This window comes from Ascaphus truei, unplaced genomic scaffold (genome assembly GCF_040206685.1).
Source record: "Ascaphus truei isolate aAscTru1 unplaced genomic scaffold, aAscTru1.hap1 HAP1_SCAFFOLD_748, whole genome shotgun sequence".
Classification (NCBI taxonomy): domain Eukaryota; kingdom Metazoa; phylum Chordata; class Amphibia; order Anura; family Ascaphidae; genus Ascaphus; species Ascaphus truei.
In genome coordinates, this window is record NW_027457083.1 from 89,375 (window position 1) to 104,882 (window position 15,508).

At 43.2% G+C, this 15,508-nt stretch overlaps 1 protein-coding gene across 1 annotated transcript in view; it reads right to left on the reverse strand.

Moving 5' to 3' along the window:
- Positions 1 to 15,508, reverse strand: part of LOC142486117 (uncharacterized) — a 62,716-nt gene that overhangs the window by 18,529 nt on the left and 28,679 nt on the right. The gene's annotated exons all lie outside the window — the stretch shown is intronic.

A 15,508-nucleotide genomic window follows, 5' to 3' on the forward strand; every position in this document is an offset into this window, starting at 1 on the left:
ATACACAATAGTCATTTCGCCACAGACGGCCCAACATTACAAGCAGTCATTTCACCAAGAGTGTTTATTCTATAACAGCATCTGAACCAGCGAATCCTCTGGAGCAGAACCCAGTTATTGCCAGTTCCGGGGACCCCCGTGTCCCGACCCTTACCCTGGGAGAATGCCAGTCACTACCGCGCTAATTACATGTCCATTAGGAAACCGCAGCGGGGCGGGGTAACGTTCCTACAGGGACCCTGCCGGGAGGAACACGGGGGTCCCCGGTGCTGAAAGTATTGCAGCTCAGACCCAGCAGAGCCCCTCGTGCCAACGTCCCATCCTTGTGGGCTGAGCCCAACCACAGATCACTTACTAAGAGGGCCAAGCTCCAACCCAGTGTAATGGCGGGACATACCGACCCTTACAGGGGCTTGGGCACCTCTGCTCAGTAACTGTCAGGTAAAGGGTCACTGCCAGGGCTATTGGTGTAGAAAGTGGCACACCCAAATTAAACACTGGTTTAGTTTCTCTCCGTGCTGCGTATAACCAAGGAAAACCATCATACGAGCTTTCAGATAACGGCATAAAGCACCAGTTTGATAACCCTCTTATTAAAACTAAACCAGAGAGCAGCCGTTTTTAAATACCACTAACAGGTTTTATTTAGACTGAAAAAAATAAAATAAATCACTGGACACTTTTTGCAATGGAGCTTGTGATCAGTTAGCAAACGTCCATTTACACCTTATCGTGAGTAAGAAATAATAGTTAGAAAAGTTTTCTAATGCACCTATATGATTTTCAGCAGTATGTATTCTGTGAATGCCACGAATGTAGTACTAAAGAAGACATTCAATGTGTACAAGAAAACAAATTGACGTTATAGTGTGAATAATAATGCAAGATAATTATAATTGGTAGTAAACATAATAATAAAAACGATCCAGAGGCTCCTTTTAAGTCCCTGGAAAACAAAGCAATTACATCCCCTTCACATATTACCATGACACACACACACACACACACACACACACACACACACACACACACACACACACACACACACACACACACACACACACACACACACACACACACACACACCGAGTGAAACAGCCCCGGATACAGGGGCGGGCAGGATCTTTATATCAGGCAGACCTGGGACACGGAGACCATCCCTGACAGTCCCGCGCGCACACGCGTCGCAGCAGTTTTGCCGGGAACTTTTCGGGCTGCAGGCAGACGCGTCACGAGCTGGTTCAGCGAACCAAAGGCGAAGCAGCTCCGTGACGCGTTCGTCACGCCCCTACATCCCAGCGATCTGTGCGCTAGCTGCAGGAGTGTGCGCGCACACCCACCACCAAGGAAGGAGTTTACACTTATTCAGGCCTCGTTCAGGGTGCAGGCTTCGGAGGGAGGGCGTGCTGACGTGCGTGCGTGCGGCCGTCCGACACAATGTATTTAAAGTTAATTGTGGTTGTCAGGGTAGCAGCTGCCCTGTCTCCAAAGTACGGAGTTGACGCTGGCTACAGTTTCAATAAACAACCCAAGGCTGCGAACCCGCTGCGGCCAGCGTGGCCGCGAACCACCAGACCCTGGTCCGAGTGGTCCCTGCCCCCGCTGCCTCCTTCCGACAGGGCTGACTACGTACTGTGACGCGTCAGCCGGCCGATGCTGCAAGAATCTTGTGAATTTCGGCGTTGACGCGTCACGTGGTACGCGAGTCAGCCAATGGGGAGGAGGGGAGGCGCCTTGGGCAGGGAGCAGGGAAGGAGCTGCGTGTTATTAAAGTGTGTGTGAGTGTATGTATATGTATGTGTGTGGCGGGGTGGACGGCACCACGATCGGAGCCCTCCCTCCAGCTCCGGCTCCCTACAGACCGCATATCGCGGTCTGTGTCTGTCAGCGCCCCGCCTGTCTGCAGTGCGGGCGCGCTGACTGAGGGAGCGGGGCCTTAGGCCTCGTTCAGGGTGCTGGCTTCGGAGGGAGGGCGTGCTGCCGTGAGAAACAAAGTATTCAATTTGAATACTGGTTGTCAGGGTAGCAACCGCCCTGTCTCCGAGGCCAGGAGTTGAAGCTGACTACAGTTTCAATAAACGAAAAATTCGTTTTTTGGAGCTGCAGCAGCGTCATAGGGACCTAGGCAGCCAATGAAAGCATTCTTCAGAATGATTTCATGACTGCAACCTCGATACTTACCCTGCTGTGTGTAACCCCGCCCCCTCCCCAACGCTGAAAAGTCTGCTGGGGGATAAACACAGATCGCCGAGCAAACTGCAGCACTGCCTCCCTCCCTCCGAGTCCTGCAGCTGGCACCCTGAACGAGGCCTTAGCCAAAGTCGTTTTTTGAGCTGCAGCAGCGTCACTGGGACCTCGGCAGCCAATTAAATCATTCCTGAGAATGATTTCAAGACGGCAACACTGATCCCTAAGCTAAGGTCTGTAGCCCCGCCCCCTCAACTCTTGAAAAAGTCTGCTGGGGAGGATGTGCACACATCGCCCAGCAGACTGCCGCTCGCACACGCCCTCCAACTCCTGCCTCTGGCACCCTGAACGAGGCCTTAGTCTACCCTGTGTTTATTATTTATACACATTCGTCATTTCGCCACAGACGGCCCAACATTACAAGCAGTCATTTCACTAAGAGTGTTTATTCTATAACAGCATCGGAACCAGCGAATCCTCTGGAGCAGACAGGGACCCTGCCGGGAGGAACACGGGGGTCCCCGGTGCTGAAAGTAATGCAGCTCAGATCCCTTGTCCCATCATTGTGGGCTGAGGAGATCACTTATTAACAGCCTTAACAGGGCCAAGCTTGTATCCAGAGTAATGGCAGGACATACCAACCCTTAAAGGGGCTTGGGCACCTCTGCTCAGTAACTGTCAGGTAAAGGGTCACTGCCACTGCCAGGGTTATTGCTGCATGCCGCCCTCTGCCGTCCCTCCCCCCCGGTTTTGGTCACATCATACCTAGATATCGGCTCAACTGTTTTGCGTATTAAGTGACTTTATAACAGTTATTTATTCAGTTATAAGTACGTCTATTATGTGTTCAATTGATAGGGCACCTTTTATTCAATATATTCAGCTCACTCACTACAGTGTACCAGTGCATGAGGATGACATGTGACATCTTCAGGTTTTAGTAAATATAGCTACAATATACACTGAAGTAGCAACATTGACAGTTACTAGAGCTGCACCAGGTTGCTGGATACTGTTATTAGCAGTATATAAACACCACACAACAGCTAGACAGCTACGTGGTCTGTCTTTATAGTACCCATTATAAAATTCAAAGCATTGTTTGTTTAATTTGTAATTAGTGAGTCTCTTGGGGAATGGTCGTGGACATCAATACCATACCCTCTATACAATAATATTTTAAAGCACGATAGATTAAAGAGTATTTTTAATTCATCCACTATTTCTCTTACATTATTATGAGTGCATTCATTGGGGAATCGTTGTTTTTTGATCTTTATCCTTATCTGCACCTTGTCATTCGATTTATCTGTTGTTATAATGCTGATGCGGGAGCTTCCCCCCCTGTCTGTCCTAACCCCCATTGTTCGCACCTACAGGTATATAATTTTCAGCAGTATGTATTCTGTGAAGGCCGCCATTTAGTGGTGCGAATGCAGCACTAGACAAGACATTCAATGTGTACAAGAAAACAAATTCACATGTTATAAAAAAAATAGAAGTGGTAGAATATAAATAAAAAAAATATATATTCTCCCCCCCCCCCCCCCAAAAAAAAATACCCAAATCATTTAAGTCACTGGAAAACAAAGCAATTCCATTCCCCGCCAAAAACCATTCCCCCTCACATACTGCATGTATGAAACACCGCATACCTCCCCTTCACATACTGCATGTATGAAACACAGCATACCTCCCCTTCACATACTGCATGTATGAAACACAGCATACACTTTCCCCGATGCAAAAAAACGTTGCAGAGACACTAATATGTTTATATATTTAATATTATGAATCTGCAGCTATGTTTGCACATATTGCGTCCCCAGGAGACTGAGCAATAATAGTCCCTGTGTGTATTACATGTGATATTCTTATTAGATATAACCGCCTGCTCCAGCGTTGTATTTAATGATTTGCTGACACATCACACACATGTATGTCCTTGTCCCCGCGGCTGCGCACATGCAGAGTGACATCCCTACCTCTCGCTGCACACTCCGAGTCCCGCACACACCGCTACTCCATACATCCTGTCTGTGTGACATCGTTTTGGCGCGAACCTGCTTATGGATTTGGCGGGTTTCTAGCGATTAACCAATAGGAACGGAGGAGGTGGGGCATGTGACTCATGCAACGCGCCCACCCAATAAACTACGTCACACCCTCGTGTACCCTTCCTAGATTTGGGGACCTCGGTCGGGATAGGTTTATTTATTAACCCCTTCACTACCCGAGTTTCCTGGAACGCATTGCTGTGCATTGTCTAGATATGATGGGGTTAATGGATTGTTTTACTTTTAGCCCCACTTAGCAACTCATATTGTAGCTGAACGAAAGAAAATCACAGTGCCAGATTAATGCCTAGGTGAGTGTGTGACTGTGTGACTGTGTGACTGTGTGACTGTGTGAGAGAGTGTGTGAAAGTGTGTGAAAGAGAGAGAGAGTAAATGTATGTATGTATTTGCATATTTGCTTTCCTGTGGAGGGTTTTTGTCACTTTTTTTACTCACCATAACTTAACTCAGTATTATGGTATAGCCTATCCCATAGCCTCTTTGCATACCCAGTTAAATCAGCCCCACACTGATGAGACCCATTAGGCCTCGTTCAGGGTGCTGGCTTCGGAGGGAGGGCGTGCTGCCGTGAGAAACAAAGTATTCAATTTGAATACTGTTTTTCAGGGTAGCAACCGCCCTGTCTCCGAAGCCAGGAGTTGAAGCTGACTACAGTTTCAATAAACGAAAATTTCGTTTTTTGGAGCTGCAGCAGCGTCACAGGGACCAAGGCAGCCAATGAAATCATTCTTCTTAATGATTTCATGACTGCAACTTGGATACTTACCCTGCTGTGTGTAACCCCGCCCCCTCCCCAACGCTGAAAAGTCTGCTGGGGGATAAACACAGATCGCCCAGCAAACTGCAGCACTGCCTCCCTCACGCCCTCCCTCCGAGTCCTGCAGCTGGCGCCCTGAACGAGGCCTTAAGGTCGAAACAGCTGTCTGTGGGTGGGTTTTCTGGGTATGCACCTTAACCCTGGCTGTGCTCAAAGCTGTGACCATGCAGCAAGCTTAAGCCTATAGGGAACCATGTTAAAAATGGTTTTTGAGGCAAAAAGTGACACTGTGTGCTCATTTGCATGTCATTTCCCAGAATCTCTTGCTGCAGTGGAAGTGCTGTATGCTGGGTGATAATGGGGAAAGGCGGGGTTGCAGACCTGCCTAAGACATGCAAATGAGCATACAGTTTTATTTGCATATATATATATATATATATATATATATATATATATATATATATATATATATATAATCAAAAAATAAATAGATGATACCGTTCTGTGGCTAACGAAATGCTTTTATTTGTGCGAGCTTTCGAGATGCACTGATCTCTTCTTCCGGCGATGTTACAATGAATGAAGCAAGCAAAGGGAATACTTAAAAACAGTGTCTCTTGGAATGTTGTCTGTGCTAGTCCTTCCCCCGGTGTGGATGAGATTTATGGCTAGAGGTGTCAAAAGGTTCCTGAAAGCAAGTGATGTAAGAGTGTGTGTGTATCTGTGTGAATAAAAATGAATGGAGAGCCGACAGTATATACAGTGCTTTACAAAAGGTGTGTGTGGAGTGGGAGTGGATGTAGATGGTGTGGGTAGGTGTGGAAATGTGAGAGATAGTAGCACAACTAAAAGTGTGTGTGGATATTATGTGGTCCCTATTGGTGTATAGGGATGGAAAAACAAGGAGTATTAGTATGTGTAAGAGGCAGCTGTGTGTGCATACATATAGCACAGTATGTACAGACATGGCCTTTAGCGCTCATGGGAAGAGAGTTCACTTGTGTCAGTAATGACTCATAAAATTTCGATCTCTGTTTAGGCCACTGCTAAGTGTCCCGAACAGTTGCATAAATTTGTATTCATGCAACCGTCTCTCTTTCGGTGTTTTAAGATTACCTTTGAGTATGGCAACCCTCAGATCGTTCATCTTATGGCCAGAGTCAGAGAAATGTTCGCCAACAGGACTGTCTCTTGTTCCGTGTGTGATATTGTGGCGATGCAGGTTCATTCTCTTGTTTAGCCCTTGCCCTGTCTCACATATGTAGTAACAAGGTTAGGATAGAGTAAGGTGCTCTAGAGTGTCCTATATACAGGTAGGAGGGGAATGCAGTCTGGATTTTGACAATTTTGAGATACATTCATTAGAGTCTCAATAAATTTGGGCACCAGATACCCTGAAGGTAGGGGTAGGTAGTCCTAGGACAGCCTCCTCTGCCTCATTGGGCTGGCCCTATGTACTCACTGTACCACTGCTTTCACCAGAATTTCCCCTCCATCGCGTGCTGCTGTAGAGTGATGTCCAGAAGTGCAGAAAAGTGATGTAGCGCACCGCGATCCAAAAGAAGAACAGGTCTGGCCAAAAATGAAGAATCTTTATTGAGGTATCATAAAATCAAGGGATGCAGCCCTTCTACGCGTTTCGTGCATAGCACTTTATCAAGAAGTGTTTTTGCACTGTGTAAAAAGCGTTTTAATAACAATGGCTGCCAAATCTCGCGATATTTGGTGACGTCACGATCGCGTCGTATCCAATGGGAACTGACTAACCCGCGCATGCGCATCGCGGCTCTAAACAGGGGAGGTACCAGTATTCACACCAACTCCCCACCACTGCTAAGGAACGCCTCCAGGGGAGTGCCAAACAGGGAGGAGGGACGTGTGAGAGACTGCATCCGCCCCCATCCTGGCTCAGCGTGCCTGCTTGTGGGAAAAAACATTACAAGAGTCTAATAGTGGCATCTCAACTGTATGTTGCTTAAAGAATTTATGTGCCTGATGCCATATATAACCTATTATGACCACATGTAATGGGAGCCCAGATATCTCCACCTCAACCAGCCTATCATCCTGGATGTCACCGGAGAAGGCTGAATATGAAGCACAGTGCCTGTCCCCCATATCTGTGATCACATGAATATTAAAGAAAGATAAAAAAATAATAAAGATACCACATTTATCAAACAATGTTTAAAAAATGTATACAAAACCATGAAATCATTATATATTGTTCTATGTCCATAAGTTTATTAAAGTGCAGTAATGCCATAATCTAATGATTCAAAGGTAATTTGTTTGTGAAAAGAGATTATATAGCGAAACTGGGCAGCCATTTTACAAAAATCAAAACATACAATTTTATTAGTTAAAAAGTATATATATACATGACAAACATAAATAAAAACAATAAATTCGTGTAAAAACAAATGAGCATCCTTGTGATGACAGTGAGATCATGAATAATGTAAACAACTATATTTTGGATTCTACATTTCATCTTGTGGGGTGCCTCAAGGAGGTTACATATTGCACTTTGCTTATGGTATAACAATATTCATCACACCAGTAAATTGATCAGTGGCCATAGTGACCCGAGATTGGTAGCTACATATGTAACAACAATTTTATATCATATTATAGCTCAATGTATTGTCCATTAATCTGATACGTTGAAAGAAGTGGCATGGGGAAGTTTTCAGGAAGTTTAGGGGAAGGTTTTAATCAAGAAGAGCCATATTGTCATGACAGTGATAATAAAGATACCATTATCTCAAAAAGTGGTTTATGGTCCACTCCACATTTATACCTTCAGGAAATCTCGTTCTCAACGTAAATATCCAAAAGGACTCTCTACAGTTTAAGGTATTAACAATATCTCCCCCTCTCTCCTTTTTTGATATTTTCTCAATTCCCACAAACGAGAAATTTCTGATGCCACCCTTATCACATTCTGTGAAGTGCTTTGACACCGGATGTTCTAGGTCTTTCTTACGTATCAATCTGCAGTGCTCCTGCATTCTTATTTTTAGGGCTCTTGTGGTTCGACCCACATATCCCTTCCCACAGCCGCAAGTGATCAGATACACTACCATATTGGTGTTACAATTAATGAAGCTATTAATATTGTACTGCTTATGCGGACTGTGGGAAAAGACATGTCTGGATGGCCTCATAAATTTACACATGTTGCATTGATTACACCTAAAAGATCCCTTGGTCAGAAAGCGATCAGGATTACCCACGGGGGTGGAGATGACACTCGGTGAGATAAACGCAGCCAATGTTTTGGCACGTCTGTAAACATGCCTTGGAGCTTGCTTGGTGTATTCACATAGAATAGGATCCATTTGTAATAAGTTCCAATGTTTGTTTACAATGTCTTTTATCTGATTACTAGATTTATTATATTGGGATATAAAAATTGGACATTTTTTCTCAAACCCCTGTGAATGTTTAATCATTTTCCTGGTATCCCTCATCCTGGAGCTGTGGGGTAACAGTGTTTCTCTTTCAATCCCCACCACTTCCTGTAGGGTTAATTGGAGGGTCTCCCTGTCATAACCTCTTTCAACAAATCTATTCGTCAGCGCCTCAGACTGCGCGAGGAAGTCACTCATTGTAGAGCAATTCCTCCTCAGTCTGAGGTACTGACCCTTGGGTATACCCCTAATAACAGACCTGGGGTGACAGCTGTCCGCCCTCAAAAATGAGTTCCTTGAGTTGATTTTTTTGTAAACATCTGTCTGAATTTTTCTTTCTAGATCGATATAAAACAGAATGTCCAGGTAGCTTATGTGATGTGCATGATAATTCATAGTAAAGTGAACATCCAAAGTGTTATTATTTACATACTCAAAAAATGCTACCGCGGGATCCCACAGAACATTTTTTGAAAGAATTGTTAGATCTGGTAGATTTGGGAACAGCCACTTATGTGTTAACTAAAGATGAATCTGAATTTATAATCAACTTGAAACCTGTCATTCCCATCTACCACCATCTCCCAAAGATCCATAAGACGTTGGTCGAACCTCCTGGTCGACCGATAGTCTCGAGTATTGGATCTTTGGGAGATGGTTTATCGAGATATGTTAACGCGTATTTGCAGCCTTTTGTGAGACAACTGCCATCCTTCATCTTGGATTCAGGCGATTTGTTGACTAAAATGAAGGATATTGAATGGAATCAGGAATTCTTGTGGGTAACTATGGATGTGGTCTCCCTGTACTCAATTATACGCCATGACCTGGGTATGACGGCTGTCCGCCACTTTATAGAATGTCCCGGTAGCTCATTACCAATGACCACTTTCATTATGGAAGCTATACTTTTCCTCTTAACACACAATTATTTTCTTTTTGAGCACAAATTTTATCTGCAATTACGGGGTACGGCAATGGGGACGAGTTTCGCCCCCTCCTATGCCAATCTTTTTATGGGGTGGTGGGAAAACAACTTTATTTTCAGTAGCACCAACACCTTTAGGCACAATATTATTTTCTATAAACGCTTTATAGATGACCTTATTTTTATTTGGCACGGGAGCACAGATAGTTTATTAGCATTTTTTGAGTATGTAAATAATAACACTTTGGATGTTCACTTTACTATGAATTATCATGCACATCACATAAGCTACCTGGACATTCTGTTTTATATCGATCTAGAAAGAAAAATTCAGACAGATGTTTACTAAAAAATCAACTCAAGGAACTCATTTTTGAGGGCGGACAGCTGTCACCCCAGGTCTGTTATTAGGGGTATACCCAAGGGTCAGTACCTCAGACTGAGGAGGAATTGCTCTACAATGAGTGACTTCCTCGCGCAGTCTGAGGCGCTGACGAATAGATTTGTTGAAAGAGGTTATGACAGGGAGACCCTCCAATTAACCCTACAGGAAGTGGTGGGGATTGAAAGAGAAACACTGTTACCCCACAGCTCCAGGATGAGGGATACCAGGAAAATGATTAAACATTCACAGGGGTTTGAGAAAAAATGTCCAATTTTTATATCCCAATATAATAAATCTAGTAATCAGATAAAAGACATTGTAAACAAACATTGGAACTTATTACAAATGGATCCTATTCTATGTGAATACACCAAGCAAGCTCCAAGGCATGTTTACAGACGTGCCAAAACATTGGCTGCGTTTATCTCACCGAGTGTCATCTCCACCCCCGTGGGTAATCCTGATCGCTTTCTGACCAAGGGATCTTTTAGGTGTAATCAATGCAACATGTGTAAATTTATGAGGCCATCCAGACATGTCTTTTCCCACAGTCCGCATAAGCAGTACAATATTAATAGCTTCATTAATTGTAACACCAATATGGTAGTGTATCTGATCACTTGCGGCTGTGGGAAGGGATATGTGGGTCGAACCACAAGAGCCCTAAAAATAAGAATGCAGGAGCACTGCAGATTGATACGTAAGAAAGACCTAGAACATCCGGTGTCAAAGCACTTCACAGAATGTGATAAGGGTGGCATCAGAAATTTCTCGTTTGTGGGAATTGAGAAAATATCAAAAAAGGAGAGAGGGGGAGATATTGTTAATACCTTAAACTGTAGAGAGTCCTTTTGGATATTTACGTTGAGAACGAGATTTCCTGAAGGTATAAATGTGGAGTGGACCATAAACCACTTTTTGAGATAATGGTATCTTTATTATCACTGTCATGACAATATGGCTCTTCTTGATTAAAACCTTCCCCTAAACTTCCTGAAAACTTCCCCATGCCACTTCTTTCAACGTATCAGATTAATGGACAATACATTGAGCTATAATATGATATAAAATTGTTGTTACATATGTAGCTACCAATCTCGGGTCACTATGGCCACTGATCAATTTACTGGTGTGATGAATATTGTTATACCATAAGCAAAGTGCAATATGTAACCTCCTTGAGGCACCCCACAAGATGAAATGTAGAATCCAAAATATAGTTGTTTACATTATTCATGATCTCACTGTCATCACAAGGATGCTCATTTGTTTTTACACGAATTTATTGTTTTTATTTATGTTTGTCATGTATATATATACTTTTTAACTAATAAAATTGTATGTTTTGATTTTTGTAAAATGGCTGCCCAGTTTCGCTATATAATCTCTTTTCACAAACAAATTACCTTTGAATCATTAGATTATGGCATTACTGCACTTTAATAAACTTATGGACATAGAACAATATATAATGATTTCATGGTTTTGTATACATTTTTTAAACATTGTTTGATAAATGTGGTATCTTTATTATTTTTTTATCTTTCTTTAATATTCATGTGATCACAGATATGGGGGACAGGCACTGTGCTTCATATTCAGCCTTCTCCGGTGACATCCAGGATGATAGGCTGGTTGAGGTGGAGATATCTGGGCTCCCATTACATGTGGTCATAATAGGTTATATATGGCATCAGGCACATAAATTCTTTAAGCAACATACAGTTGAGATGCCACTATTAGACTCTTGTAATGTTTTTTCCCACAAGCAGGCACGCTGAGCCAGGATGGGGGCGGATGCAGTCTCTCACACGTCCCTCCTCCCTGTTTGGCACTCCCCTGGAGGCGTTCCTTAGCAGTGGTGGGGAGTTGGTGTGAATACTGGTACCTCCCCTGTTTAGAGCCGCGATGCGCATGCGCGGGTTAGTCAGTTCCCATTGGATACGACGCGATCGTGACGTCACCAAATATCGCGAGATTTGGCAGCCATTGTTATTAAAACGCTTTTTACACAGTGCAAAAACACTTCTTGATAAAGTGCTATGCACGAAACGCGTAGAAGGGCTGCATCCCTTGATTTTATGATACCTCAATAAAGATTCTTCATTTTTGGCCAGACCTGTTCTTCTTTTGGATCGCGGTGCGCTACATCACTTTTCTGCACTTCTGGACATCACTCTACAGCAGCACGCGATGGAGGGGAAATTCTGGTGAAAGCAGTGGTACAGTGAGTACATAGGGCCAGCCCAATGAGGCAGAGGAGGCTGTCCTAGGACTACCTACCCCTACCTTCAGGGTATCTGGTGCCCAAATTTATTGAGACTCTAATGAATGTATCTCAAAATTGTCAAAATCCAGACTGCATTCCCCTCCTACCTGTATATAGGACACTCTAGAGCACCTTACTCTATCCTAACCTCGTTTACTGCCTATAAGGTTGCTCGTGTCCATACACAGGTGACATTGTGTAATAAGGACTTATTTCCTGTGTTATAAGAAAAAGAATTATCCAAAACTCAGGATTCTAGAACAGGTCTGTGCTTTTGTTTGTTTTTATGGACATTGATTACTACTGAATAGAAGGAATTCATAATGGATGACAGTGAGAATATACAGGACATTCCTATACCTGTAATATATACATTCAATTGTGGGGATGATTCCTCAAGGAAAAAAAAGGCACTCCGTGTCTTTGAAAGCGTGGTGGATACTGATTCCAATGATGTTGCAGATCTAAGGATTTATTTCCAAAGATTAGAAAAATTACTGATTTACAAGACACGTATTTGGTGGGACATTGTCGCCACAGAAAACTATTTAAAAATGAAGAGAATACCCAGAGGTTTGAGGGTTAAAAAGGCCCCAACATTCGGATTCCCTGATAAAGCTTTTGAGGAAAGATGGACAGAAACACTAAATACATGTTCATTTAACCTAATGGATCAGATTTTGCAGCACAGGATCAATGAGAAAGAAACTCTTGACAATCAGATTAAGGAACTGCAGGACAAACTGCGCAGATTCAAAGACATTGAGGGGTTCTCCAAATTCGATAAAATCTTGGCTAAAACCACAGAGGACGCTGAGAGAGAGATCATGATCAGAAAACAGGGCAAATATGACCGCGACCGTATTGACTACGAGAAAAATCAAATTTATAGCTGGCAAAGAGTTGTACCGGTTTATGACCGGTCTATGCAAGATACAATGAGGAAAGGGTCGAGGAGATCCACCCCAAATAAGTCCATTCTAAAATCCAGCAACTTTGAGTATCAAAGTGGAGACTCAGAACTATCTGACGTTGAACCATTGTCACATTCAGTGTCGTTTCATGACATGGAAAATAGATCCAATGGCCCCCACCGTGGGGATAACAATCAATCCCGAGGTGAAAGACGCCCATCAGAGGGAAGCGCATCCAGAGGGGACACCGCCACAGCTCAATCAGTGGACACTTACCATACAGATCAGCAGTCAAAAAACTACATGATGTTCAGAAAAGACCAAAGAGGACAAGGAGGGGGGGGAAGAGACGCAGGGGGGAAAAGGGCAAACAAAAGGAAAAAGAATTACTAAGTAATGTGAATAATGTAATTAATATTTCAGGGTTGGAGTTGTCGCCGTCTGAGATCTCACTACTTAATAAGGGACTAAAATATGCGCCAACTATGGACATTGACCTCTTTGGCACAGTGGTCGATGTCCATAAGTTTGTGCGCAAATTGGCATTAAAGAAATTTTACCATCCACCGCACGGTGGTGAGTCCCAGACGGCGACAACTTTAGATGGTGATTCCCCTGAATCAATACACACGTCTCAAAGCATAAATTCACCTACTTACTCCTTGAATTCCTTTAGGGACCAGTGTGCAGTTAAGGATATGGAGGATCTCTTACTGCAGAGTAATGGAATGGATGTATTAGAGTCTTATACGTTGGGGGATTGGAGATCCAATTTGAAGGAAAAATCGATTTTTTATCCAACGTTTGTAAAAGGTCCATACCTTACACTTTTTGAGAATCTAGTTATTAGAGATCTGAGAGTACTAGCCCAGGGCTTTTCCTTTTCTCAGCTAAGAAGTGATAACTTAAACAAAGGAGAACGTGCTGCCATTAAATCCCTACAGGACAATGACAAGTTGGTAATCAAGTATGCGGACAAAGGGGGCGCCGTGGTGGTTCAGAGTAGGACTGACTATCTCAAGGAGGCGTTTCGCCAACTTGGTGATGTGTCCTCCTACTCTGGACTACCGCGGGATCCCACAGAACATTTTTTGAAAGAATTGTTAGATCTGGTAGATTTGGGAACAGCCACTTATGTGTTAACTAAAGATGAATCTGAATTTATAATCAACTTGAAACCTGTCATTCCCATCTACCACCATCTCCCAAAGATCCATAAGACGTTGGTCGAACCTCCTGGTCGACCGATAGTCTCGAGTATTGGATCTTTGGGAGATGGTTTATCGAGATATGTTAACGCGTATTTGCAGCCTTTTGTGAGACAACTGCCATCCTTCATCTTGGATTCAGGCGATTTGTTGACTAAAATGAAGGATATTGAATGGAATCAGGAATTCTTGTGGGTAACTATGGATGTGGTCTCCCTGTACTCAATTATACGCCATGACCTGGGTATGACGGCTGTCCGCCACTTTATAGAATGTCCCGGTAGCTCATTACCAATGACCACTTTCATTATGGAAGCTATACTTTTCCTCTTAACACACAATTATTTTCTTTTTGAGCACAAATTTTATCTGCAATTACGGGGTACGGCAATGGGGACGAGTTTCGCCCCCTCCTATGCCAATCTTTTTATGGGGTGGTGGGAAAACAACTTTATTTTCAGTAGCACCAACACCTTTAGGCACAATATTATTTTCTATAAACGCTTTATAGATGACCTTATTTTTATTTGGCACGGGAGCACAGATAGTTTATTAGCATTTTTTGAGTATGTAAATAATAACACTTTGGATGTTCACTTTACTATGAATTATCATGCACATCACATAAGCTACCTGGACATTCTGTTTTATATCGATCTAGAAAGAAAAATTCAGACAGATGTTTACTAAAAAATCAACTCAAGGAACTCATTTTTGAGGGCGGACAGCTGTCACCCCAGGTCTGTTATTAGGGGTATACCCAAGGGTCAGTACCTCAGACTGAGGAGGAATTGCTCTACAATGAGTGACTTCCTCGCGCAGTCTGAGGCGCTGACGAATAGATTTGTTGAAAGAGGTTATGACAGGGAGACCCTCCAATTAACCCTACAGGAAGTGGTGGGGATTGAAAGAGAAACACTGTTACCCCACAGCTCCAGGATGAGGGATACCAGGAAAATGATTAAACATTCACAGGGGTTTGAGAAAAAATGTCCAATTTTTATATCCCAATATAATAAATCTAGTAATCAGATAAAAGACATTGTAAACAAACATTGGAACTTATTACAAATGGATCCTATTCTATGTGAATACACCAAGCAAGCTCCAAGGCATGTTTACAGACGTGCCAAAACATTGGCTGCGTTTATCTCACCGAGTGTCATCTCCACCCCCGTGGGTAATCCTGATCGCTTTCTGACCAAGGGATCTTTTAGGTGTAATCAATGCAACATGTGTAAATTTATGAGGCCATCCAGACATGTCTTTTCCCACAGTCCGCATAAGCAGTACAATATTAATAGCTTCATTAATTGTAACACCAATATGGTAGTGTATCTGATCACTTGCGGCTGTGGGAAGGGAT